Source organism: Buteo buteo, chromosome 3 (genome assembly GCF_964188355.1).
Source record: "Buteo buteo chromosome 3, bButBut1.hap1.1, whole genome shotgun sequence".
NCBI lineage: Eukaryota > Metazoa > Chordata > Aves > Accipitriformes > Accipitridae > Buteo > Buteo buteo.
The window spans coordinates 48952595-48980022 of NC_134173.1; positions in this window are offsets into that span (position 1 = coordinate 48952595).

Sequence of the window (27428 nt, forward strand, 5' to 3'; positions counted from 1 at the left end):
CTCCGCTTGTGGAAGTAGAGTATGCAATATAACTCATGTATTAAGGATGTGCTGTCGATTGTGACTTACCCCCTTTCTTAAAAGTGAAACAAGGATTATGAAAAAAAGGATTACTTTCAGATACATAACAAAAGATGTTCAGATTTAAAAGATCATATTTAGGTGAATCAGTGTATTTAAATGCTCCCCTGTTTTCCATAAGCAATTACCATCACATAGTTCTACACATGCCTAAAAGCCACATGACAGAAACAACCATGATAGGAGCAAGGTTAAGTTTTTCTGTGTTTTCTTCTAGCTGGAAGTTTCCCCAGGCGTTAAAAAAAAAAGTAAGTCATTTGTGTACAGGGTGCCTTTGTGTACTGTGCATGGCCATGTCAGCACTACCAAGCAGGCTCTGTATGTCCAGCATGTTCTGGCTTAGCTGGACTTCCCTGAGCATGTGGAAAGCTGCCGGGCAGAGCACGGGCAGACTGTGCCAGCGCCTGAAGCTCTGGGAGCAAACTCCGTGCAAGGACAAATTCACACATGCAGTAAATACAACTGAGCATAGGTGATCATCATTGAGCAGGGGTTTTGCAAAGGGAACAGTAAAGATTCATATAGAAAATCTGACCAGTTATTTGAAACAGTTTCTGCTTCAGTTTCCTGACTGATTCAGATGAATGGTGGTGCTTACTTCAGCCATGGCACCACTATCGCCCCACTCTCTGTGTGAGGTTCCAGAAAGCGTTTGCCTACCTGTCTCCCTCAGTTATGAGATATCCAAATATCACTGCTAGGATTCAAGGCAGGCTTCTTGGTCCACACAAGCACACTAAATATGTGTTAACTGGAAAAAGACCTTCATGATTACAGAAAGATGGGAATTGTAATTATGGACAGGAAAATGCACTACCAAAATGTTCTTTTCTGGCCTGCTGCTTCTTTTTTTTCTTTTCTTTTCTTTTCTTTTCTTTTCTTTTCTTTTCTTTTCTTTTCTTTTCTTTTCTTTTCTTTTCTTTTCTTTTCTTTTCTTTTCTTTTCTTTTCTTTTTATTAATTTATTGGATAACTGTCATTTTTACTGATCTGGATTTCACCCTCTGTGTTAGTGTACAGAGGGTATATACAACCTACACTGCCTGCACCTCCGGGTTACCACAGTCAGGAAGAAATCTAGTAACCTAGCCCTGCGGCGTAGCCATCTAATAGCAGAGTGGGAACACCCAGGGTATCGGATCTGAACAGCACTCGGGTATACACATTGCTTAGGTGTGATATTGCTTAAGAAGTCTTATGATTGTGCTTCACTTTTCCCTAGTGACTGGCGCTGGTGTGTTGCATCATGACAATGTGTTCAGGGGTGTTTGTAGAGCCACTTGCACTAAGCTCCCACTAAAACAGGTTGAGTTTTAAAAAAAAAGGACTAAACTAAAGAATTTTCTCTTGCATCTTGCATCCAGTAATTCATGCAAGAGGAAAACATGACTGACTGAACTGCTTCGTATTGAAACAGAGAAAGCTCCATGTCATTTTCTGAAAAGTGTGTATTGCTGTTTAGTTGTGCTTTACATGTTGTGACTTTATATGTCTGTACTGGACTTCTTTTCTATTATGGCTTAAGGCTATATTCAGCCTCTTCAGAGTCAGTAGTCATCGCAGTCTGGCACTGGGTCAACTATTCAGCATGCAGGTCTTTGAGTGCTGAGATGTGCTTCACTTGTAGTACTTAGCACTCTTGTATTGGTAGGCACTGTACAAACATTAGCTAATGCTTCTTACTGGCACTACAAATTACCTTTCTCATTTGGCAGGGAAAAAGCTACCCAGCCAAGGTATAAAACCACTAACCAATTTAATGGCTAGATAGTTAAAAAGAAATAATTGCATATTCTTGTTGCTGTCATTTTATTTTCTGAGTTTACAGAGAGCCATAATATCACACCTAGAATGTAAGTACTAGCCAGTTACAGCAGTGAAGAATTCATGTTAAAAGCCAGTGTAACTGGTTCAAAGCCTGCCTATCAGGGCACTTGCAGAGGCACCAGGGATCCCTCAGGCTGAGCAGGGAAAAGCCACCTACTTCTTGAATGAGTGTGCTAACTACCAACACCCCCTGCTTTTCCAGAGGGAAATGGAGCATATCTGCTGTGCTCTGCAGTGAACTTAACGGCTGTGCCTATCGTGGTAAATAAAACAAGCCAGGGCCCACTTTCTGGTCCTGGAACAAGGGCCATAACATGTCCTGAGTCTGTACAGCTGAACTTTCCTGTGTACCTTCCTCCATATGGTCTATTGGGAACCATCATTTCACCTGGTCTGTCTGGGCCCTCTCGGAGAAAGCTCTAGCTGACATTTGCCAAAACCACTCTGGGGAGCTTCCACTTGACCACGGCCAAGTCCTGTTCCTCTCCAGTTGCTAGTATGAGCACAGCTAACACTTCTGGTGTGTGCTAGGAGTGCCACATGCAGCAGTGTGACCCAGGGCTTCACTATCACCTCTCTCCTTTCTGAATCCAACTGGAGTGGCTGTGTGATGTCTTGTCCCCACTCAGTCTAGACACTTAAGTCTCCATAAGCTGGCTGCTGCGTGGGCACCACTGCACACAGCATTCCTGCGTGACAGTGGTATTTAGATGTCTCGTAAATGAGAAGCAGGCTGGCATCCACTTTCTGGAGTTCTCTACTGAATTTAACCACTGGCATTCATCCTAAGTTTCATTATAGGTGCCAAAATGCATCTTCTGAATCCTTTTGTAAGCCTTTCTTGTGCCACTCCTTATTTGCAAAATGGGTGCATTAATGCTTGTTCTGTTCATTAGTTTGTTGTCTTTCAGCAGAAATTCAAGATTTTTGTGACTTTTGTGTCACAGAAGCCAGCACAAAAGTGACTGCTGATTTAACTATGGAAACAGCCATCGTCTTTGTTAGGTATGCGGTCAGACTGGAACCAACTGGTCCTGTGGTCAAAGCCAGGAGCATGCGGGTGAGATTAAGGAGGACAGGAGCAATTAGAAATTGAGCCTCCTTTTCTTTCTCTATGAGGAAAGAGGGGCCTTCTGGTTTGCAGCCTGGAAAACTGGATGTGTAGAAGGAGTTGACTTTAGGTCAGGGGCAGGTCACATATCTGTCTCAGGGAGAGCAGTGGAAGGTGGGTTTGGAAAGCTGTGTTTTAATGGTAGGTCTCTTCTAGGGGACTGAGCCATCTTAGCATGGGGGTCCTGCACAGAAACTTCTGTTCCTAATTTTGCACCACTTTTTCTTTATGGCTTTGCAGTAGTCACATTATGTCAGTATTTTCAAACTGGTATTTAACTGCTTGTTTAGCCATTTAAAAAGAAGATTTTAATTTCCTTGAAGTACTGACTACCTGAGAGATCTCCTAGTTAATGGAAGCTCCAGCCCTGTGGCAAGGTAGGTCACTTCTGTTGTGATGTTTAGAGATTTCAAAGCATAACCTTTGGGAATAAGGGCTTAGGAGTAGCTGCTGAATCTTATCATTAGTCTAACCATCCCATTGGAATAACTATATCCCTGTATGCTTGCAGATCTACAGAACATGAGTATGAACGCTGTGTATGTCACAGCCTTGAACACAATTAAGTTTTTAATATATACTCCTTTATACTTGCAATATTGTTCTTTTGAATCATTTATTTCAATTCAGTCTATGCTTCTTGCACAACTGGCCCAACTTGCCATAGTATCACAGAAATAAGATTTCAGAAACAGTTCTAGAGCTTGATCTCCTGTACCTAAGTGTCTGTTCTGGCAATTGCTTGAGCCAACTATCTGTTCTCCACCTCCCTCTCATCAATCAGATGTGCTCAAATGAGTTAAAATGTCAGCTGAAGAAAGAAATATGCATACAACAAATACTTGGAAGGAGGGCTAAAGGATCACAGGATAGCTCAGCAATGTTCATACCAGGGAAACCTAGGAGGCCAGAAGCTGGGTAAAATGAGCGAAATAGGAAACAATTCTGTAGGTCTTGGCAGAACTTTCCTTTGCAATAATTGTCTAAAACTGTCTGGAGGCTTTTCCTGGAGCCTTTCTCTCCCTTGACCCAATAACAAAAAAAAAAAATCCATGTTACAAACTTTGCTGTGGGATATGTAATGGAAATGTAAAATGCAACATCGTTAGCTGGCAGCCTTGTAAAATCCTGCCTAATGTTAATCCTCCAGGACTTGTTCAAGGTCTGAAAGCACTCTGAATAGTTGGAGTCTGACCATTTCAGGCATTCCTCTTGCATATATGCATTTTCACAGACAGAAGACACAATGGCTCCATTGGACTGTGCTGCCAAAGTATGTTGCCATTGCAGAAATGGCCTATATGGTTTCATGTAGATAATTAAGAAGTAAGGTTCTGTGAAAGGATATTAGACCACACTTCACAACAGTGCGAATCAATGGAAGAGCACGCAGTTTGGTGAGGAAAGGAGGGGAATGTGCAGATCTGGCCTCTCCCAGAGGACTGCAGGGAAGCCCAATTGCTTGCACAGAAGCGGCTGTGGATGTCCCCCTCCTCGCTCTTCCTCATGGGGAACCTCCCGATAAGGCAGGGGTGGTCCTATTGCATCAGTTGCTGACAGCTTTTTGTGCCATTACTACCAAATCTGTCCCAACACATTTTTCAAGGGTAAATCTAAACGTTTCCTGACAGCATGTTGTTGGTGTGCTAAGGGTTAGTGTCTCTTTATCATCAGGAAGCAGTTTGGTTTCAAGGGGTGGCCCAGATGACCAGATTGCCCTGGCCCTCAGCTCTCTCCTGATTAACACCCCTCCAGCTGAAGGAGTGAGTTTACAGCAGGGCAGGAGAGGGTATGTTTAGAGGTACCATTTATAAAAGTATTGGCACTGCATGACTTGGTCTTATATATTGGTTCATGTTACTACATTGCTCTGGTAACCGAATGTCCCAGATAGAGATGAGGTTTTATTGCATTAGATTTTGTCATGCCAGACACTTTTTTCTTTTTCAGTCTTTCAGCCTCATTCACTGCTTTACCCTGTTCAACTTCAGTCAACGGGCAGTTTGCTAAAGATTTCAGTGAGAATAAGAGCAGGCCAAATCATCACCACAAATCAAATCTGTGTGGTCTCAAAAAAGCACATCCCCATGTCGCCAGGATTCCTTTGCAGATCTGATGCTTTTGTGACCAAAAATGCTGCCTAGGAAACTGTCCTACCCAACACTGACAAAGTCAGTGCTCATCTACGTAGGGGTGAGCCCGGTGGCCAGCGGCCTCAGCGGGGACTGAATTCAGGTACACAGCTGCAGCCGGGGCCTGGTGTAGGTCGCGCAGAGCCGAGCCGCAGACCTGTCCCCCCGCCATGGCGGACACAGGCTGCCCCCTTGCCCTCCCATATCCAGTTACGGAGGTGTCATCGCCCTGGCAGCCATCGTCCCGCCGAGTGACGTGCGCCAAGGGCCGCTGGGCATGCGACACGCTCGGTCGCCCCTCAGCCGTCCTCGGGTTTCTCTTGCTTGGGTGGGATGGATTTAAGCTCACGGGTGTCCTGAGAAGAGGTAAATGCAGTTCCAAGGGTATGTGAGGAATGAAGCTGATTCCCCTCCCAGGGTGGGAAGAGAGAGGGAAGCTCAGGGCTTTCCCCAGATCACTCTTAAATTTCCACCCTGGAGTGTGTGCGTGTGTATATTTATGAGAAAATGAAGCAAAGGCTACACCTTGCCCAATACAGTGGATATTAGGGATAAGATATTCCAGCCTCTTGATTTCACAGATTTACCCAAATGTGAGCAGTAGCTCTCCACAGACAAAATAGGAAGTGAACGTAATGGATATCTAAAAGGGGATCATCAGGTGGCAATAGTTTGGTGGTGAGAGAAGTGCTCGTTTCAGGCTGCAGTAACAGAAAGTGCTGCTGCTGCCACCGCTCCCAAAATGGCACAGCTTGGTCCCGCATCCGCTTGGACCCGCGGGCCCCAGCAGGCCAGCGCCCCGTGGCAGCACCACCCTTTGCTCCTCTGCTGGAAGCTGCCAGGACGCCTTGGGGACAAAGGGCACTTGGTCCCTCAGGGGAGCAGGTGCCCTGTTGTCACCTGGGCTCCTTTAGCACCCTTCTGAGAGGAACCCTACACCTTTGGTTCACTTAGCGCTGCGGAGGAGAGCCCTTAAAGAAATCAGTCACAGTGTGCTGAGCGGGCGTGAACACAATCCCATAGGTGTATTTTTCCTACACATACACTATTTAAGCTGTCTTAGCTCTAGCTACACTATGGTGACTTTTGTGGCACAATTTAGTTCGTTGATTTTAAAGTTTTTATGGTGTGATCTCTTGGTTACCTCAGAGCATTGCAAAAGACTTCATGGCTGAAGCAGTCAAAAAATAAACGCATTTTATTTGAGCTCTGTGCTAATGCAAAAAAAACTTGAATAAGGCATGTAAAGAAGCTATAATGCATTACTATAACATAGGCAACAGTACACCATTCATCCTGGTGGGATTTTTTCAGCAATTTTTTTCTTTTGTTTTCTTTGATAAATAACACAATCAAGAAATTCAGAATAGCTAGCGAATGTGTTGGTTTTGACAAGCACTTTTGCTTGAAAAACAATTTTAAAAGTTTCAAGATGTAGTATTACATCTGGACGTTTTCTAAGTAAGTGGTCTACTGCAACTGACTTCAATTTTAAGTGGTTTATTCCACTGCCCAGCACTGTTGCTAGCTGCTTCCAAGCCCTGCATTTCCCATCCTGTGCCACTGGGCTTGCTCAGCACTGCAGCTCTGCATTGCTGTGCCTGTTATAGATGGGATTAAAGATGCAAAAGATTCCTAGAAAGTCCTATGATAGAAGTGAGACTTCTTGTACAAGGTCTTTCCTTTTCCAAAAGATATACAGACCCTACAGTAAAATCCTGGGCATCATCAAAGCACACTTATCAGCTGACACCTTTGTGGTTATAACAGTACGCATGAGGAAAAAGTTGAATTAGGAAGGATTTTCTAAAGAAAAAATTAATGTCGAACATTAACCAACCCAATTTTGTCTTATAACCCCAACAAAGGAGTCCTGGTTAATGTGCCCAGCAGATCAAGATGGAAGGGGTTGCTGGAGCCTGACTGGAAGCCCATTCTGCTGATCAGACACTAAATTCTGAGTGTTAACTACTTTTTCACAGCTGTGGAGCTGCGCAAGAGAACTTTATTTTAGCAGAGTTACTGTATTTTGAAAGTCTTTGAAAGATGAGGAGAAGCTTAGCAGAAGTTCTCTAGATGAGTTGTGACTGTGGTAGCTTGCATTTGGCTGTTTGTCATTTTGGACTGAAGATGAGTTACTGTGGGGTTTGCCTATTGATGCACAGCACACAGATACCAATATTTTTATGTACAGATAAAATATGGAGTAGCAAATGAGAAAACAGTTCATTCTGGTAAAAGGCAGAAATTGTATTCTTAAAATAAGACTTAAAATATTTATGCTTTTCTGTGTAATTTCCTCAAGTCTTTGGCATTGAGAAACCACCCATTCAAACTACTGCACTTGCTAATTTTCCTTTCCATCTCTTTTATATTGCCAGCAAGTACTGTTAGATGTCAATATAGTGATAGTTTTATGTCCTAAAATAAAATCCTGTTTATATTTTGTTCTCTTTCTTTGCTATAAAGATAAGAGATCTCTCCTTCACTGGTAGTCAAAATCTAGAGATACTATGAAATGAGCTTGCCTTTCCTTGATCAAGGACATTTCCTTTGCTTTACCATTTCCTAGACTATGGATTGCTTATTCATTTTCTTGGTTGTCATAATCATTTGATTTTCACAGGTGTCCCTACTTGATGTTTTCACTTGTATTTTATTAAAGTAATTTTCCAAAGGAGTTACACAAAAAGATGTAGGATAAAGTCATTTATGTTGGAGACAAACTTGAGACAAATCAGTAGATCCAGCTGCCCACTTCCTGTCAGCCTTGTGCACACCTGCAAAGGCCTCCAAATGATTGAATCCACAGCTCTGCAGCTCAGGCCCACTTTAAATCTAAGAAATTACAAGATCTAGTTCAGGGCACTAGTTAGAGAGCTTTTTAAAGAGACTCTGAATGAAAAAGCTCTGTATAGGAAGCTATTGTTCTGCCTCACAGATTTGTTCCCATTTCTCACATGTGTGCCCATTGTGATCTCTTTGTGAAGTTTAATTTTTTTGCCATCACGAGGAAGATACCTCCTCTGAAACCAGTTGAACTGATATAGCTGTGCCTCTGTTCTCGCTTTTCCCACAAGCACCATCATATTTTTTTTCTGGAGAACTGAGAGGAGTGAAAACTATTATTTTCCTGTTCATGGCAGTTAAAGGGATGATGCAGTTGTTGCACTAAGGCAGAGAAAAGTGGTATGGATTGGAGATCACTCATTAAGAAGGTATCAGTTACCTTTGTAATTTGTAAACTTATGAACAGAAAGAGGCATTTTACTAGTTTTGCTTAATAACATAATAAGAATAGGTATTGCTGATGAGGATGGCAGGAATATCTGACTGAATGTTGATTTTTCTGCTTTTTAATTAGCACAGAAGTGGAGCCTGCTTTTGAATACTGAGCTCCTCATTCCCATGCTCATGGGTGAGCTCCCATTTTGTTCGTGATTCTGCATCAGGGATTGATATTATTAGGAAAAGAAGCTTTCCTGAGAAAAGGGAGTTTATTGTTCATAAAATGAAGGTCTAAGACTAAGCTGAAGTATTACATTTTAGCTGCCATGTGCTTATCTGTAGTTTGTGCTCACTCTTCTGCACTTTCAATTAACAATTTTTCCTTTAATTTCAAGCTAGGAAAATAAGATTAAATGACATCTCCTTTTTTTCAGGTGTAAATTGCTTGTGATATCTCAAAACCTATTTCATATGGAAAGTTAGCCATAAATGTGGCATCTGTTTTGGAGTGGAATAAAGACAGGTCTTGGTATGATTTTATTGTGTTTCTTACAAATGCATTGCATCAAATTAAGTCTTGACTTCTATCATTGTGCTTAACAGGCTAATGGCACAAGGCAGCAAGGGTACACAAGGCAATCAAGTATAAGATAATCAGATTGGGGCAAGTAATTAGTTATTCATTTCACATGTTCTGGGTATGATAATTGTTGCCACTCCATTAGGGTGGCAAGTCACAGACCAAAGCCTTATTGATCCCGGTGCTGGATACACACACTGGTTAGCCGAAAAGGTGGACCTAGGTATATGTCCCACTGAATGCAGCTGACTGCAGCAGAGGTGATATTTTGCATTTAAAGCAAATCAGCTTTTGAATTTGTTGGGAACATGCATTTGAAAATTTTCTGTATTTTATAGAGGAAGTGTGAGGAACTGTAAATATTTACAGCACTGCTTTTACTGTATAGTCAAAAGCATGCAAATGTTAAAGAAGAAACTATATCTGTAGCAACATGTGCTGCAAAACCCCAACAGATAATAGTCACTTACGTAATTTAATGAAGGTACTTCATCATTTCAGTCAAATAACATTTAAGTTACATAATAGGGTCAACTGGAAACCTAATTTCTGTTCTAATGTTTTATGTTGTTCCTTGTAGAGTATGACTTTATCTACTTCAGACCTTTGCCACTGCCGGCTGTTACATAGTTTAGTTGTCACTGCTGGAGCCATTTGCAAAGCTGAGTGCTGCTCTGGTTGAGAAATAGTGAAACTGGTGCCCTAAGTGTGTGACTTAAACATACAGCCAGACCAAGGTGCTCTATTTTTCCATGGACATAGGTCTATTAATTCTTTATTAGATCTTCAAGTGAAATAAAACAGCAATTATCACACAATTTCTTTTAAAACACTGATAGCGTAGCACTGTTACAATACTGTTTAATTTCAAAGTCCTTTATTAATTTAATTTCAATCAGGCATATATCAGTTAACTAGAAAAAGAAACTATTTTTATTAGCCAAATCAACAATAACCCATTAGTAATTGCCATTAACAGTAGCAATTTCATTGCAAAAAACAACAGACATCTCATACAATTGCATAAACTCTCCTAGTGGGAAGCTGAGTACCGATTAATTTCACTCTGAACAATTACTTTGCTTCTTATCACCACGGTTTACTTAGTACATCAGAAGGAATGTGAAGATTCATTAAAAACTTTAAAGTACATTTCACTGTTAAAAATTATGCATTAAAACAGACTAGTTGCCTACCACAAAAAGAATATAGCTTAATTTCAGTAAAAGCACTAGCCCAATGCCACAGTGAATTAAAAAAGCTTCTGGCAGGGCAGGAATATTGCAGCTAAGAACCCATGCACATTCTCATTTCTTTGGCAGATTTTTCTGTAGTCTTTGTTTGGATGTGTTGCTTCTGATGAGCGGACTGAGCTCCAGATTTGCTTTGGTTGTCTGGAATTAGCCTCTCGCCACTCTGCCTTTCCGTGGGTGGGGTTGCTGGTGATTGCTCAGTATGGGACAAGGTGCTTCCTCTTCAGCAGAAGAAGATTGCACAGAATTGAGCCAGCTAAATGGGGCAAGGAAAGAAGGGTTATATTTAACTGTTCACTTTTATATTGAATGTCAGTGAGAAATTGTTATAATTCCCAACTAACTTTCTATCTTTTAAAAAAATTAAGCTTCATAATCTTGGATTAATCAAGTGGTCAGTCAGGATTTATGATACCACAGAGAAGTACTGGAACAACCAACCATCTCTGAATATCCTATTCACCCCTATATCCAACTGTCACAGAAACTTTCAGACACTGGTACCACTGTGCTATCACCTATGTAAAAAAACTGAGATTTGATAAATTAAAACTATCACCAACTGTGAAAGTAAAAACCAATGCCTTAGAACTAACTCAACTTTGCTTTAAACATTGCTTTTTATGTCAGACTGTTTGTACTTAATTTCTGTCCCCTATCCATTGAACAGCCCAATTAATAACACCTTGAACAAATATTAAAGATCCTCATAATACCCAATTTGTTTCTACATGCATGCTTTTTATTTTCAAAGGTTCAAAGTACTTAACTAGCCTTATCTGGAAAGATATCAATTCAAACACCTTTGGAAGGACAGGTAGCAATAATTTAACTGCATAAGACAGTTTCGTAAGAGTTTAGAACAGAAAGAATACTTACCTCGGTAAGGCCAGTGAGGGATATTTAGCTTGTCCTACAGACATTGTTAGGAAATAATGCAATAATTAAGCAATTGGTACAGCTCCTATCCACTCTCTGATAGCACTGAATGGAGAACTATACTCTGGCTATTTGATCTTGTGGCACGTCATCAAACTCCCTGCTCAGGCAGGTTTTTGGCTGAGATTTGATGAGAATATGAATTTCTTTGTGGGAGTCTTGTAGGAATGAAGATGGGAAGAATTCAACTTTCTGCCTGACTTCTGCTTTGGGGGACACAGCACTGCAAGGAAGTTTAAATAAGTAAAGCACCTTTCCTGGAGCAATGGAAGCAACTCTACCAGTCTGAAGTTATCTTATCTCAATTCCCACAAGACTTTGTAAAATGTGACTAGCCTAACCCAGCTGAGGCAGAATCGTGTTTATTAAGAGCAATAATGTGGTGTAAAGGTAGTACTCATTTTACAGTAAAACCGAGACAAATAAACCTAATAAAATGCAGCAATACAATGTAAAGTGATAATGTCCCTGGAGCTAAAAGACAAGAAGGGTCTTGTTCCTTGTAACACTGTACCTGCTCTGAGCTGATAGTAATTGACTCTTTAACGATAATCCAGATGACACTCCTATGGAGGGCAGTATAAATCAGAGAGCCATTGTATGTCCAGTAATCCATGGATTTAGGATCAAAATCAGAAAAGGAAGCTTACTTACCCTGTGGAAGATATGCTGGGTTGATGAAACCCATGAATAAGATAGGATTTACATCTCAGGCTACAAGGGAGTGTATTCCTAAATCAGAGGAGGTAGTTTCAAAACACTAATGTTTTCTCATAACATCAGAGGTGAGTTGCTTGCCCTTTGAGTTTGACACTGAGATACATCTAGGCTGGCACCACTGACAATGAGGAATGTTACTCAAAAAAAAACAAACAAAAACCAACTTCCTCCTCAAATGGTATCAGATAACAAAGAGTTCAGTGATCACTAACTAACGGGCTGTGGGTGGGCTTTTTTTTTCAAAAGACCGAATTCTGTGCTCCTGAGCAAGCAAAACACTTCAGCATATAATTAATTTTCAGCTGTCTGTAGAGACTAAAGGGAGGATACATGTTGATAATGTTTGCATGTCCAGGGCCAAAATCTACATTCCTTTTTAAAATCCTGTGGGAGATGCTGTAGTGTATTTTTAACATGCTTCACTAAAATTCAGATATTCAGATCCTATCTGTGCTTATTTTGTGCCTTTATGAGAGGCTTAGTGGGAATAGTCATTGCTCTACAAGACAGCTTAAGAAAAGTGCAGTTCTGGTGTTACTTCTTCTCCCTTTTTTCTTTCCTTTAAGAGAGCAAGACTTTAGTTTGGTTATTGTGAGGCTATGGTGGTGATGGGCACCAAGGGTAATTTTAAATAGATAGACGGATGGAAATGTAGGATTAGGTAGGAATTAGGAACTGTATACTCTTACTCTTACACAAAGAGCCCATAACTGTCTACAGAGTGGAGCCCCAACAATACAAAATATTTTATGGGATCCCATAAACTCATGTCCAGAATCATGCTTTCAGCTCCCATATCTCAACAGCCTCCTTCAGCTGAACCCCTGCATTATTCTGAAGTCTTCAAAAAGGCAGATGAGAGAATGTGTAGATTTTAATTTAACTACTCTCTATATTATCATGATCAGGCTGTGATAATGTTTATCTCAGTCTTTACTGAATCCAAGGCCTTCACGTTTTCATTGCATAAGCCAAGCTGTAAATAAAAAAAAATTAATACTTCAAAATCCTAAATATGTAACAATAGTTTTACTCTAACAGAATCAAGAATAAGAATATACTTTATAAATATTGATTAGTTTAGCTTTGCAAACCACTATGAATGAGACAAAATTTAGACTTTTGAGGAAATAACAGGAAGTTTTGCTTCTGCTTTGCAGATTAATGCAAACAGTAGTGCGAAAATAATCTGTGATTCAGAAGTATATGAAGTATATGATTGCTTTGATCATATGTGCTTATCCTTGAAATTTACTTTGAAAGCATTCAGCGAGATGGTTTTGCTGGTATCTTTTTTGCAGTGTGAACTATGAGTGATTATATTTTAACAGTATATAGTAATATATAATATTATTTTATGATATTTCCTTCATATAACAAAGTCCTTAATAATAAGAAATTCTTTTTCCTGCTGCAGTTGGTTTTGAAAGGCTAAATATGCATAGATTCGCGATTTCTTGGAGTTCCAATTTAGAATTTTCTTTTCTGGTTGATAGACAGTAATAGCACATGTGACTCAAACCGTCTTTCTGTGAAAGTTCACATCGCTGCAAACGTAGTGGAAAGCAAACACAAAAGGTGTGAGCAGTCCCAAAGGTGGACGAAACACCACAAGCTCACTAGCACCCATGCTTTAAAGTACAGCTCTTCTTGAATGGGTTTATGGATGAACTGGGCATTTGGGTAAAACATCCATGTAGAAGCATGGGCAAAGTTGGCAGTATGGGCTAAATCAGGATAAGAGACAGTCATCTCCACCGATTTAACACAAAGACATGTTTTTCCTAGACCTAAGCACTGACTGCAGTTTTCGTAAGGAAAGGGAAGAGACACATGTTCTCAGTATGTCAGTAACTGACCTTCAGGAAAACACTGACAATTGCCAAACCATCCAGCTTGTCAAAAGCCTCAGTTACATTCAAATACTTGTCCATGTTCCAGTGAATGAGATGAAGCTAAAAAACGATTGACAGGATCACTTTTGCTGGTTGTGTTACAAAGAAATGCCACAATTAGAGTAAAATAGTTAGAAACGCCACTCTGCACTCTTAGGGTCTGACCATGAAACTGAGAACACGCTCGTGAAACCTGCAGATTTACGGTGTTCTGCTGATTTGCCCTGGCATTGTCAGGACTCATACCCAGGCTTTATCCTGGGGTAGGCAGAACTGCACATAGTCCTGAAAGCAATTTAGGGGTAAGTACACAGAGATGTAGAAAATCACAACTTACAAGGGACATATATTTTTCTTTTCTCTATTGCTAACAGTCTCCTGTGCAATGCCTTTATTTCCATACCTTGAAAAATTTAATACATTAAATAGCATTTTCAGGAGTGTAACCACTTTGTTACGCATCGCATAATATTTATTCGCCATAGTCCCATTTACTGCAAAAGATTGATGGTATGGCCATGAACATCATGGCTGTGGATAGTTTATATTCAACATAGATCATTCAACAAGTATTTGACAGTATTTGCTTTAATAGAGTTTTAAGGAACTTTTGTTCAGCCTAGTATGTTGCATATTATATCTTAAGCTATTTTTTGTGAAATATAAATTTCCAAAACTTGCAGAACTTGGAAATCATAAGCATTTCTTTAAAAGCCTTCTCACCTATGAATATGCTTAGCGATTCCTTAACAACTATGTAACTCTATGGCAATAGTCGAGTCCTTGATTATTTGTGTAATGTTTCAGCAACATGGTCACAAAAAATATCGAAATGTCTTAAAATACAAAGAGGAGATTCTAAATATAGAAACAGAACATGGAATTTATCATATAATGCATGCAATCTTAAAATTCTGATTTAAATCAGATTTTTAAAAAATTTCTGGTATTTTTTAAAGCTGAATTGCTGTCTTTTCAACTTAACATCTTTACTGTTTCAACATATTTTAAACTATTGATTCAAAGCAAACTAATAAACACTTAATCATGTGCTGCTTAAACACAGCTTAAGCGCCCTATCTCTTTACAGCAGAAAGCAATTCTAAAGGGACACCCCTTTCTTATCTTGGCTGTATCAAATGCGATAGCTTTAGCACTTTCAACAGCGGAAAATTTCCTATTAGGAACACACTTATGGCTGTGTGTTCCTAATGCCTAAATTAAAAATGTATAATCCGTCTCATTAGTTTGTCATGTTGTAATGTTCCTAAAATCTAAAAAGCTGCCAAAGATAACATTACATGGATTGAACATGAATTGTTTGTTGGCATGCTGATGACTATTAGCAGAACACTAAGGCACTGGAAAACATATAAAAACTGTTACTTTAGAGGTGGTTTTAAATTTTTGTAAAACAGACCTTGTTTCATTATCTGAAGACATTTAATGTACTTGACAGCTGCTGGGGCCCTTACTAGATAACTTTTTTACCTTTTTGCTCCATTAATCTCTTCTGGGTTTCCTTCTTATTTGCTGTTCTTGAAAAGCCAGGAAAAAAACCCACTTTACAGTGATCAGTGTGCTTGTAGCTTTGAGGAGCTCCAGCTACAATTATAATGGGGCATTGGAGTCGGACTTTCTAAAAAGCAGCTGATTTAATATTAAGCTGAATGTACTTGTACAGCTGATCTTTTTAACATTTAGCAGATGTTACTCACTTTTATACCTGTACCTTTCAACCCGATTTCATTATTTAAATATGGATTTAGATTATCTAAATTTAGGTTAATATGTACTGGCCACAAAACCCAATTTGCTCTTGCAAAGTCAACTTTGCACGCACAGAGATGGTATTGCTTTTGCAAAATAAAATAACTATCAAAGCTATCTGCATTTTTTTTTCCCCTAGGGATGGTATATGTGACCAAACTTTGAAAACTTGACTTTGACTTTTCTTTGGTTGACTCTACCTGAGGCATATTTCCTTCCATCCACTGTGTGCTCCAAGCCTTGCTCATCAGTTTGGCCCAAATGGAAATGAAACTGCCACAATCTATATGTTCCAGTGAGAGATCTGCCATTCAGCACTGCAAATGCATGAAGTATGGTAAAAACATCAATAAATAAAGTCTTCCTGACAGGCAAATTATAGATTTCAAAGACTTTATAACATGCAGGCAGTTTTCTCCATGTTAACATGTTAACATATTTTGAGATTATTTTTAAACATCTGGAGAAAAAAACCCCAACAGTTTGTGCAGTTAGGCCAAAGTTATTGAAGGTTTTAATTCTAATGCATTGGTTATAGTAAATCTGCATGTCTCCTTGATACAGTTCCAACATTCAGGTGAAATATATGTGAATACACCTTCTACTCCAGAGAGAAAACAAAAGGAAAAATAATGCAGAAACAGTGCTTGGATTTTAATAACTGCAGAACAAACCATCCTACTTCATGGAATTCACTTCCCACTAATATTTGTATTATTTATGACAATATTTTAATGGTCTCTTTCTTCACAGAAGTAACAATTATAGGTACTTGATATTTTCTGAATTTAGATAATGAGATGCCACCGGTGTACTCAGATTTTATTGGCACTGTTTATTGGTCATTACCATTAATTCCTTCCGTACAAGCACATAAATGTGTATTGATTCCCACTGTGGTGATAGACACCTGTATTTGCGCATGATGCTTAGAAATATGTGCCTGGAGTTCTTGCATCACTTGCAGTATTCTACATCAGCACAAAGAAATCTCCTCCTTTGCTATCAAGGCAATAAGACTCTCTGAGGAAAAAAACTTAGTCCAGAGTGATTCCATATGGAGTTATACTGTGAGTAACTTTTACATATGTATAACTAACTCTCCCACCGCATTTTTATTTAAAAAAAAAGCACAGTTGAGTAACTGTGTTTAGAAACTCTCCTCCTACCTTCCCCTCCCCAAATCAGTGATTATCCTGGAGGTTTCCTACCGGAAAATTACCAGTGCTTTTGCCATTAACACAAGAACACCTGCCAACAAGTCCTAATTTTAAAGAACAAAATTTGGTTCTTCTATGACTCTTAAAGGATGTTGCCAAATAGTATAACAAAATTAGCAAGCATACCCTAATCTATATAAATACTCCTGAAAGGCAACTAGTGTTGTTTTTTATTATAAATTAGAGAAAAAGAGAATGAAAAAAGAAAATGTCTCACATCCGCCTCTCCAGATTCCCCTTTTTACTAGCCTGATTGATTGTCCTTATCCTCAAAATTCACATGGAATGAATATCCAGCATTGAGGATCTCTTTGCATGTGGAAGGTTTCCAGGTGATCCAGAGAAGCTCCAGAGATGCATCTTTTTTGACTTGGGTTTAATATCAATAGGAGATTGGTGGTCTCCGTTGGCAGTAGAGTATAACTTGTGCCAGTGGTCAGGTCCTAGGCAAAATAAATAAATAATTGAAGTTTTCTACTTCTAATTCTGTACTAATACTGAATTCATGACACTTTCCCTTGGAACCAATTGTATACATAATACAGATACTTGACATGTTAATAATCCATGTAATTCTGAAGAACTTTTATAAGAAAAAGAAATAAATATTCAATATGTTATAAATATATCTGATTTTCTATTAAAGATAGCTTTTGCCATTGTTGCCTTGATAACTCCAGTTCAAACATGCCATTTTTTTCTCCTTGCAACATACTGTCTTCTTTAAAAAAATCTACGGGCGCTGATGAAAGCCGTTAAGACAAGATCTCTGCTTTGATTTTCTTCTGGATTTCGAACCTACACCTGGGCTTTTATATGCCTGCCTAAACAGTAAAGACAGTAATATTTTCTAACCAACCTTTATTGATTTCTTATGATTTCAGAATGGCATGAGAAACTGTGATAAGAGAAAGGATTGTAATAAGGAAACAGTGTTGTTTGCAATCTGTTTACTTTTTGATATTGATTTTGATATTAAGACAGATATGAGTTAGATGCCACATTAAAATATACATCATTCTAACTGTTCAAATGTGGTCCAAAGACCTTTACACTAAATCTTCACAATCCAAAGGATAATTATGGTATGAAAGTGCAGACTACACAGAAAGCAATAGATGCTCAGCCTTTTTGAAAATCCATGTCAATGATTTAAGATATCTATGTGTGAATTTTAGAACGTTAATTTTGACAATCACTAAAAAATAGTCAATCTCAGTAGCTTTTAGTGGTGGAAAACAAATAACAACATCAGTGTGCAACAAAATGGTCAACATATTATTAAATATTCCATTAATATGACTAGCAATGCTCTCATTAATAAAAGAGGAAGTCCAAAGCCTACTCAGTCCTAGCAGCTTCAGATGTTTTGGGAATGATCTCAAGCCATTTCTGTACTGCTGGGAATCTTCAAGACAATCTTCCTGGGGACTGATACCTAATTAAGTGCATGATTGAAATGCAACTTCCAAAGTTTTGTCCTGAACTAGGTCCTGCCTTGAAGTTCAAGAATATTTACACACAGTCACCTATTTCTTCAGTAATAAGTTACCATGACCTCACTCATTGTTTTAAAGTTAAGTTTTAGTAACACATATGGGATTTTGCCTGGCTTAAACTCTGTTTCACACGTGCTTAAAAGCAGGACTGTATTTTCAGGACCATATGCTTGACAAGTACTGCAGCATGGTTAAATAGTTGTGGTATTATCTATATTTGTAACAATTTGAACTGAGTGTATGGAGTAATTATTTCTATATAGAATAAGGTTTATCATAGACTATGTAAGCATTGCCTTGTCATCCTGCATTGCAAAAATGGAACCTGTTGACATTTTCCTGTTTTTCTTACAGTCTATTCTCAGTAATAGGAAACTACTGGTATCTGCCTTTGCAGATGTCCACAGCTGACGTCAGGAATTTCAGATACTATTGTGCAAGTAATGTTACAACCTGTAAAACTTCTGGCATCGATGCCTAGGAATGTGACAGCTTTTAGGTATGTCTCAGTTACAGGCGGATTGCAAATTTCTGTTAATTTTTTTTTGTTGTTCAGAAATTATATTTTACCAGAATGGAAAATGTTCGAAGGAAAATTACTACCACAAACTTCTGCTGAAAGAGAGATAGCTTCACCTGCTTAGTCCCTGACCAATTTCCTAGTGAGATTACTAAGATGATATCAGTGTTTCACTACATCATGAAATTTCTGCTTGAAGTGAAGGGTGCACAATTTATGGTCCTTGGGCAACCTTACTATGGGTGCTATGTGAGAAACAAAGATAGCAAAACTAATAGATCAGCTGGAAATATTAAGTATGCTGGACCTGGCCAGTTATTAACTCGTAGTTCTCCAGCGGGGAGCCTGAAGACCTCAGTAACCAGGCTCGTGTCAAGCCTTCAGCACCCTGTTGGGGTGAGGGGAACCAGGAGGCCTGCTGCTGTCTTGGCTGCTACGGTCTGGAATGGCTCTGATAAATTACTGCCATGTTTGGTGCTGAAACAGACTCAGGCTGGTGTCAGTGACTACGTTTTGAGGCTTCCGAAACCAAGCCTGGCACCAGACACTAAAAAGATTCAATCCACTGCTCTGGAGAACCGAGCCATAGAGCAGGCAGCCCAGGAGCCCCCAAAAGGCCACCTTCATCCCGGGCACTCAGGACTTGGAGACTTTCTCCTGCTGCAGGAGAAGATTTGGGGTTTGAGTCCAAGTTACAAGGTCATTACTGACATGTAAGTCTCCCAGATTCCTGCCTGTCCTCTAGGACAGAGTCCTGGAGGGACAGATAAGCCTGGTACATTAGGGCAAAGGTCTTCATGGCTCAAAAGTTTTTCATTTTGAGAGTAAGAACTCTTGAATGTATTTGGGGGCAATTTAGCAGCCATCAGTAAAATTTATAAATTCTTTAAAGAACTGTTTTGAAAAAGAATGTGTTTCTTGCAGAACAGAAATCCTGACTTTTGACCAGATCTGATGTCAATTATTATCGTTCCTTTAGAATAATGTAGGAGAAGTTCCTTCACTCCTATGAGAGCCACAGCACCAAATCGACTGCAGTTGTTCACCCTCACAGCATGGTTAAAGAGACAGAGACACCTCAGTTCCTTGTCTGCTCTCAGTCATCTGTAGACAGTGTTGGTCACTGTGAGTTAGTTATATAGATAATATCAAAGGCCTTCTGTCAGTGGTCAAGAACTATCAGCTGGACCACTAAAAAAAACCCAAGTGACTAGTTAGATAGGACTAATCCAGTAAGATCTGAAATTGTGTTTATGGTTTGAGTGAAACAGATGGTGTGTTCCTGCATGATGTGGGGACAATATAGTATAAAGAAACTCAGTGACATTGAATGCAGAAGAGTGGGGCAAGATAATTTTGAATTTTCTAACAAAGAAAGGAACAAAGTTTTAGGAATAATAGCCAAAGGAAATATAAATCTTGTCTTGTTAGACAGATGTAATGGGAATATAATGTGGAAAAATTGCCATAGTATCTTATGCTTGATCAGATAATCAATGTCAATTTTCTGACTATGAGAAATATTCTTTCTGTGCGAGGTGAGCATGGCAGGGATTCAGTAAAATGATCTCTTGGAAGAGGAGCCAAGATTTCAGAATTGTGACCTTTTTACTGCCTCATCAGCCAGGCTCTAAAGTAATTCTAGACCTCCGATTTAAATGCAGCAGAGTGTGTGTGACTGACACAACAACTGGTTTGCTTCTTGAAACCTAACACAACTGGCTTATGATTTCTCCTGTTACACCCTTTTATACCTCCCTAAGTGCACTTCACCTTTTAACTATGACTCTATCACTGTTTCTAAAATATTTAATTACTAGTATTTCTTAATTAAAGTCTAAGCTGCTGGTTCTTACAACTTTAAATAAAACCTGTCAAAAACAGATTTTTTTTTCTGTATGAATGTAGAGAGTAAGGTTAATGTCATGAAGGAGCTCTTGAAGAGCTCATAAACCAGGATTCAAAGGAAAAGAATCCAGTATTTCTTTGAATAGACTTACCACTTTTTTTAATTCCTGAAGTTGCAATGTGGCTGTACAATCAGCCTTTCTCCAGATGACAAAGAAATTAGGTTTGACTTGAAACGAACTCCTAGGAACTAAGGTGATGCAACTTAGGAAGGGTGGCTGATATCTTACCGCTTGTTGCACAGCACTTGCCCTTTGGGCGATTTCTTTCAGTTCCGTCTTCTGACAAAAACCATTTCAAGGCTTTTTACAACAACTTCATGCGAGGAGGAAAGACTTCTGAACTCAAAGAGCACTGAGCTATTTTCCAAAATAAAAGCTTTTTACAAATCACAATAGGGATTGAAGTAAATTATCTAGGAATGTAAGTTAAAATAATATGATTTAAAGCATTTTATAGTTATTTTTGTGGCTCTCATGCATTCCTCAGAGTACCTGTAGTCCAGACGTTGTCACGTTACACTAATGCATTAGAACTATGGGACTAAATTGCTGAGACAGCAACCACAAAAAATGTCCCAGCAGCACAGGGCATAAGAATGCTGAGGATCATGGATGGTAATAAGCTTCTTAAAACACAAGCCTATATTCCATCAACTACCAATTATTGCCTCCACATTTTAGGCCATCCACACTCTGCAGGGAAACTGTTAGCACCTTTCCAGGAAACTGGGATTAAAGAAATGTGATATCCTTGGCAAAACCTTCACAGTATAAATAGAAGTGGATCCCTGGCTTCCCAGATGAGTGGGGACAATGTTTTAATGTCTAAAGCTCTGAACCTGCAAACCACTATAGATGTGTCTAACTTTATGTATAGCAGGATACCTATTGACCTCATCTGTGAGTAAGAAATTAAAAATTAACATAGTATAGGAATGAATGTAAAATAGTCTAATTTTAAGGACTCTGGCCAGAAAAAAAAAAAGAAAACTCTTCCAAAAAATACTAAATTACAAGAATGTTCAAAGGATTTTTTTCATTTTTTAAGTGCCAAATACTACATATCTTGATAGTGAATTGATTTGTGAAAAAATCCTACAAAATTTTCAAAAAAATTTCACTAGCTCTCATAGTGATCCTTTTTAATGTTTACAGAGAATCAAGGTATTGTTATTTGTAATGCTCTGGTCAAATTAAATAAGTTGTATTAGATAATCTTCCCTTGTAGCTATTGTAAGTAAACTAGTTAGAGGGGAGTTGCAAAGTTATGAAAGTTTTGGAGTGAACTAGAAGGAGGTCGCTTCCAAGCCATCAGGCATCACTGGATCTGAGGAAGTTCTGGCCATCATTATGCAAAGTATTGCATAGGGTGCAAGAGATAAGGATCACAAAAAAAGTAAAATAAGACATAGTGAATATTGGCCTGTGGCATAAAGGCAGGAGATAATAGGACCCCAATGGTTGTGAAAGAGCTATTATCTCATATTACCTTGCGCCTGCTTCCTGCACCAGGCTTTGCTAATGGGAGAGACACAGCTCAGTTTGTCTATACACAGCTGGTTATTGTAGATAGGATCAAACCTGGCCCCTCTTTGTTAAGGGGAAAGTGTCAGCCTAACAGGGGAGTTTTATCTGCTATGGGCTACAGTTTTAGGCTTTTAATACTAACTGAGCATTTATTTTAAGTGGTGAAAGATAATCCATCTCTCTAATTTTATGTGCAGACAGCCCTATAAAATATAAAACTGCCTGTCCTATAACTCCCTGTCCCAGTTATGAGAACACCCAGAGTCTGAAGCAAGGAAAAAAGTTGTGTCCAAATAATGAAGTATTCATAAACTTTTCTTGTTACCAGGTGTTCTGTGAGCTTATATAGTCCATATTTTCTAACAAATATTAACAATACTTTATAAATGTAATTATGCACCTCATATTCAGGGAATATATTGAATTGCAACTAATACATTTAGATAATAGAACAGATTTGTAGGTTGACATGGCATGGCAATAAATACAAAATTTTTTATTTGCAGTTAGACTGATACAACATTAAACAATCTGTATCAGAAATGATGGGGTAGTTCTATGGGATTTTTTTCCTTTTAATTCTGTACCTTCATATGAAAGAAGCATATATAGCTGCAACTGACTTAATCTGGTTTATAGATGTAACATATGAAAGAGAAAGATAGACTGCTATGATGGTATGTTTTACTTGCATTACCCCAACATTAAGGGTTTTCAGCCCTTTGACTTCCAGATGTTTAAACATTTACCAGCACAGATACAGAAAATCAAAGCCTACTGAAAGTGGGCTTGCTCTTCTTGGTTGTCTTTCACCTTGAAAAGAATCCACAGACCTCAGAGTTTGGGGCCAGAAGTTGAAAATCACATTTGTGTGCCATGAGACTGCTGAAAATTGTTACCCACATGATGCATTTGCAAGATTTGGACCCTTCAGTTGGAGCTGCTGATTAATTTGAATATGGCTTTGCCAAGTATTACTGCTATTGTTTGTGAACAAATTTGAGCTCTACGTATGGAGCAGATGTTTGTCCAAGGTAACCAAACATATTCAATTTTTGGAGTTCCGTACAAAACAGTATATAAATAACTACTTCAGTGGTCTGTGATAACACCTGTATTCTGGAAGTTGCATTAGGCATAACTAAATCTCATGATTTTGTACAGAATTGACAGTTGCATAAATAGTAAAAGAGAAATGCCTTCTTTCAGAGGCATTACTCACTGTGGAAACTGCGGTGGTTTAATCAAAACATCGCTCCTGAGGGACAGAAAACATTTTAAGTAGAATGAGGCATACAACCTGCTCCTTGGAAGGCTTTCAGCAGAGAGCTGTGCCCTCTGCTGCTTGCTTGAGCACAGTGAAGAAATAGCAGTAAGAAACTTAGCCTGTATACCTTTCACCTGAAACATGGATGAAATGGGACAATTCAAAGACATCTTCTAACATAACTATTTTTATAGGGTAAGGTTGTTGTCCAAAAGCAATTTCTGATATTAGAATTTTTGTCAAAATGCTACAGAAAATTTAATCTATGTTTGATTGTAAGCTGCATTGGGTGGGTGAGAATATTTTTTTGTTTCCAGTCTCTTGAAAGACTAAGCAGTGAAAAACAGGAGCAGTAAAACTTTTGACAAGGTTGTGGGGTTTTTTCCTTTTGTCAGTGACAAAGCATTAAAATATATGCTTTTTTCAGGAAGAGTAGGTAAAAAAGCACTAACTCTTCTATCAAAACAGCAGTAGAAAAACAAATGGTATGTGGCTACTAAAAGGTTGTTGTTCTTTTTATTATTTTTTTCATCAAATGCTCCTTAAAACTTGATTCAAGGCTTATTTGGCTATATTTCTGGCTGACTATTCTGACTTTAATTTGTCATACCTTTTAATTTTACTGTCCACATCGGTGATAGTCACAAAGAGTAATTTCTGTAAGCCAGTTGGGGATGCAGTGCTTCTATCACCGTTTCTCAGAAAGAGTTCTTAATGACAAAGGGACAGGAAAAACCCCATAATTTCAGTGTCAGCTGTTCTGCAAAAGTATTTCTCTTTTTGAGCTACTGAACGGCTGAAAAAACACCCGCACAAGTAACACATGCAAGTTTTGTTACAAATGTAAAATGCAAATATGTACCCATGCAAATAAGCATATTTATGTACCATAGATGTAGTTTTACTGATTTCCATTCTAAAGATATTATTATGCTAGCAGTAGTCTCTCTTTTTATGCTCCACGTTAAATTCCACAAGCATAGTGCAAGTTGTAGAAGTATCCAAACATATCCAGCTGCTTGATGGCATGTGGGCAGCCTGGCTGGTGCACAGTGCAACTTGTCGGTACCTTTCCTTTTTCGCTGGGGCATGTTTGAAAACTACCACAACTAACAATTGCAATCTAAGAATCATATTTGTTAAGAAACAGAAATATTTTCAGGAAAGTCACAGAATTCACAAGTACCCCAGAGCCATTAGACCAACTCTGCCACCTACAGACACATCATTTCTGTAGCTGCAGTAAAAAAACTCCACCTTAGCCCTGTGTAGAGTTCTTACAGAAGTGAAACTAACAGGCATCCCAATTGGGACATCCCAGCGTGTAAATCAGAAGTACAGGAATGTGATGAATGATCAAGATTTAATGCAAATTCTACAGAAACTGAGCAAGGTTTTTGCGAGAAACTGCAGATGTTTATTCCATAACCATCTTTGCTACTGAGCCCCATGATGCTCAACAGGACTAAGAGGAATTAGTTGTTTTTAATAAATAAATCATGATATCTTTTCTATTTTTAAATGAACAGCAGCTTTCCCAAATTTCTGATAAAAGCTTGATGTGCCTGAAAATGTCAAAAATAGACCTTGCCCTTTTTCCCCTAGTTTCTGTTGCAGTTTAGATTAAATGCATGTTCCATGCTCCCTGCCACCATGAAATCACATGTCGTACTGCCTAGTTATCCTATTCCTCTCACAGAGGCAACAAAAAAATAAACGCTGGTGTACTGGCAAAGGATCAGAGAGAATTGTGTGAGTCCCAGGTCAGCAGAGCAGACTGCAGGTCTCCTCTCAGTTTAAAAAAAGACGTTTTCCAGCCCTTTTCTGTGCAGAGATGGCCTTGAAAACCTGAAACAATGTAAACAGACTGAAATGGAGGAAAGGAGCCAGTGAGATGATGTCAGCGTGACAACAGACAGAGAGCAAGAGTATCACTGAAGGGAGACAAGTGCATGGTGGCACACCCACTCATTCATGCTCTTACCTCTTCAGAGAAGTTAAGAGGAAATCCTGAAAAATCTCCCTATCCCTTACCATCTCCCTGGCCATTGCCCAACCCATTGCATGCTGACAGAGCAGGGATGTGGAAGACCGTGAAAGAGTCTCCCAGCTATTTCATTTCAATTCTGAAGAATATCTTTACCTGGCAGGATAGATAGTAAAAAAATCAGAATTATTATTTTTGTGAAGAATTCACATTCTCTGTGTTTCTTTGCAGTTTACCCCAATTTTGCACCTCCCAGTAGCAGGGTCTTCAAAAATGCCTGCTCTTACTCAAAATGACTATGCACTTGTGTTTCTTCAGTGGAAGATTAAAACCACTCAAATGATCTCAATAACAGCACTCTTTGACAGCTTTCTGAAGTGACAAGAAAACAGTTCTAAATAAAGATATTTTGGGTTCTGTGTTTTAGAAACTGAACAAGAAATTGTGAAGAGTCTGGGGGGAGGCTGTAAAATGCCAGCAGGAAATGGAGGACCTGCAGAAGTATTAGGGATGCAAAAACAATCTGAGAGCTGCAGAATAACATGGGGCCAGACTGCAACTGAAGATGTGGGAAGATGGAAAGGAAATATATGTGTAGGAGAACCTGGTGGGATAAGAGTTCTAGCCTGTGGCTCCCTCACTTACACACCTTGAGTACCTCTAACACAGATACATAGAAGAAAACTGTCTTAGCACTGCTTGATATTAGTAGTAAAATATTTCTGGCCTTTATAATAGTCATTCTGTACTTTGATGGAGGTACTAATGTTAAGTGAAGGTTAGTCCTTCTTTTTCTCATCTTTGTATTGCTCTCTGCCACATGGAGCAACCACAGAATTTCTGTTCACTGTTTTTCTTACAGAAGTAGTCCTCTGGATGTTTTCTTAATTGTCCATGTGATGCTGTTGTTGCCTTTGTACTAAAACCTACTGTCTTTGTAGGAAGGTTAACCTCATCTAATGTGAGATCGTGGACTTCAGATATATTAGTTTCCCTTATTGTTTCACTATTATCTTATTGAACATCAGCATATGGTGTAACCGGATGGTTCTGGTACATTAACCCTACACATTTCTTTTTACATGGCCAACCAGTCTGGAAGTATATTTATTTCATTCAGAGACTACTGAGACCACTAGTTCTTCTACTTCTTCCCAAAATTTTAATCAATAACTGAAATAAAACTTTAGCAACCATTTTAAGAATAAATTCTGCAAGCAGGTCATATGCTAGTGAAACTAATATATGTCATTTTAATATATGTTCTGAAACATACATGAGATATTTTGGGGTTGTTATTTGTGCAGGAGGTTGGACTAGATGACAGCCTGAGGTCCCTTCCTACCTAAGTGCTTTTATGGTCCTGTGACTGGAATGTTATAAAACATTTCCCTGTCACTATGAAAAATATTGGAACACTAGATAAGAATTATATTGCGCTTCAGCAAAGCTGGTTTATTTTCTGTTTATTTTCTGTGATCAGATAGAGGAATCAAAGAATGTGTTGTATAGAGAATATGTCCAGAGTTAAAGAGAAGAAGAATGAGTCAGAGATGTGGGCATTGCCTAGGGAATTTTGAACATTGTTGTGCAACGATTTTTATAATTCATTACATATGGATTAAGACAAACATTGATAACGGCTGTTCTCTGAATTTTTATCTGTGGTGAAATCAATCATGAGAATAATGTAAAACAGCAAACAGACCAGAATCTATCACTTTGTTAAGATGAACTAACAGAATTGAGAGTTCAGAGATGCATATTTGTAGAAAAAACAGGGTATCCAGCAAGTGCCCGTGTGGGATGTTGCAAGATGGGGATGATTTCAGCTATTACAAACAGGAGACTAGTTCTAAATGAAGAGGATTAGAAAAGCTATAATTAGCTAATGCTTCCTAAAAGCCTGACTAAACTGTTGGGTTTTTTCCATTCCAAAGCGCAATACCATAGTGAGATCAAG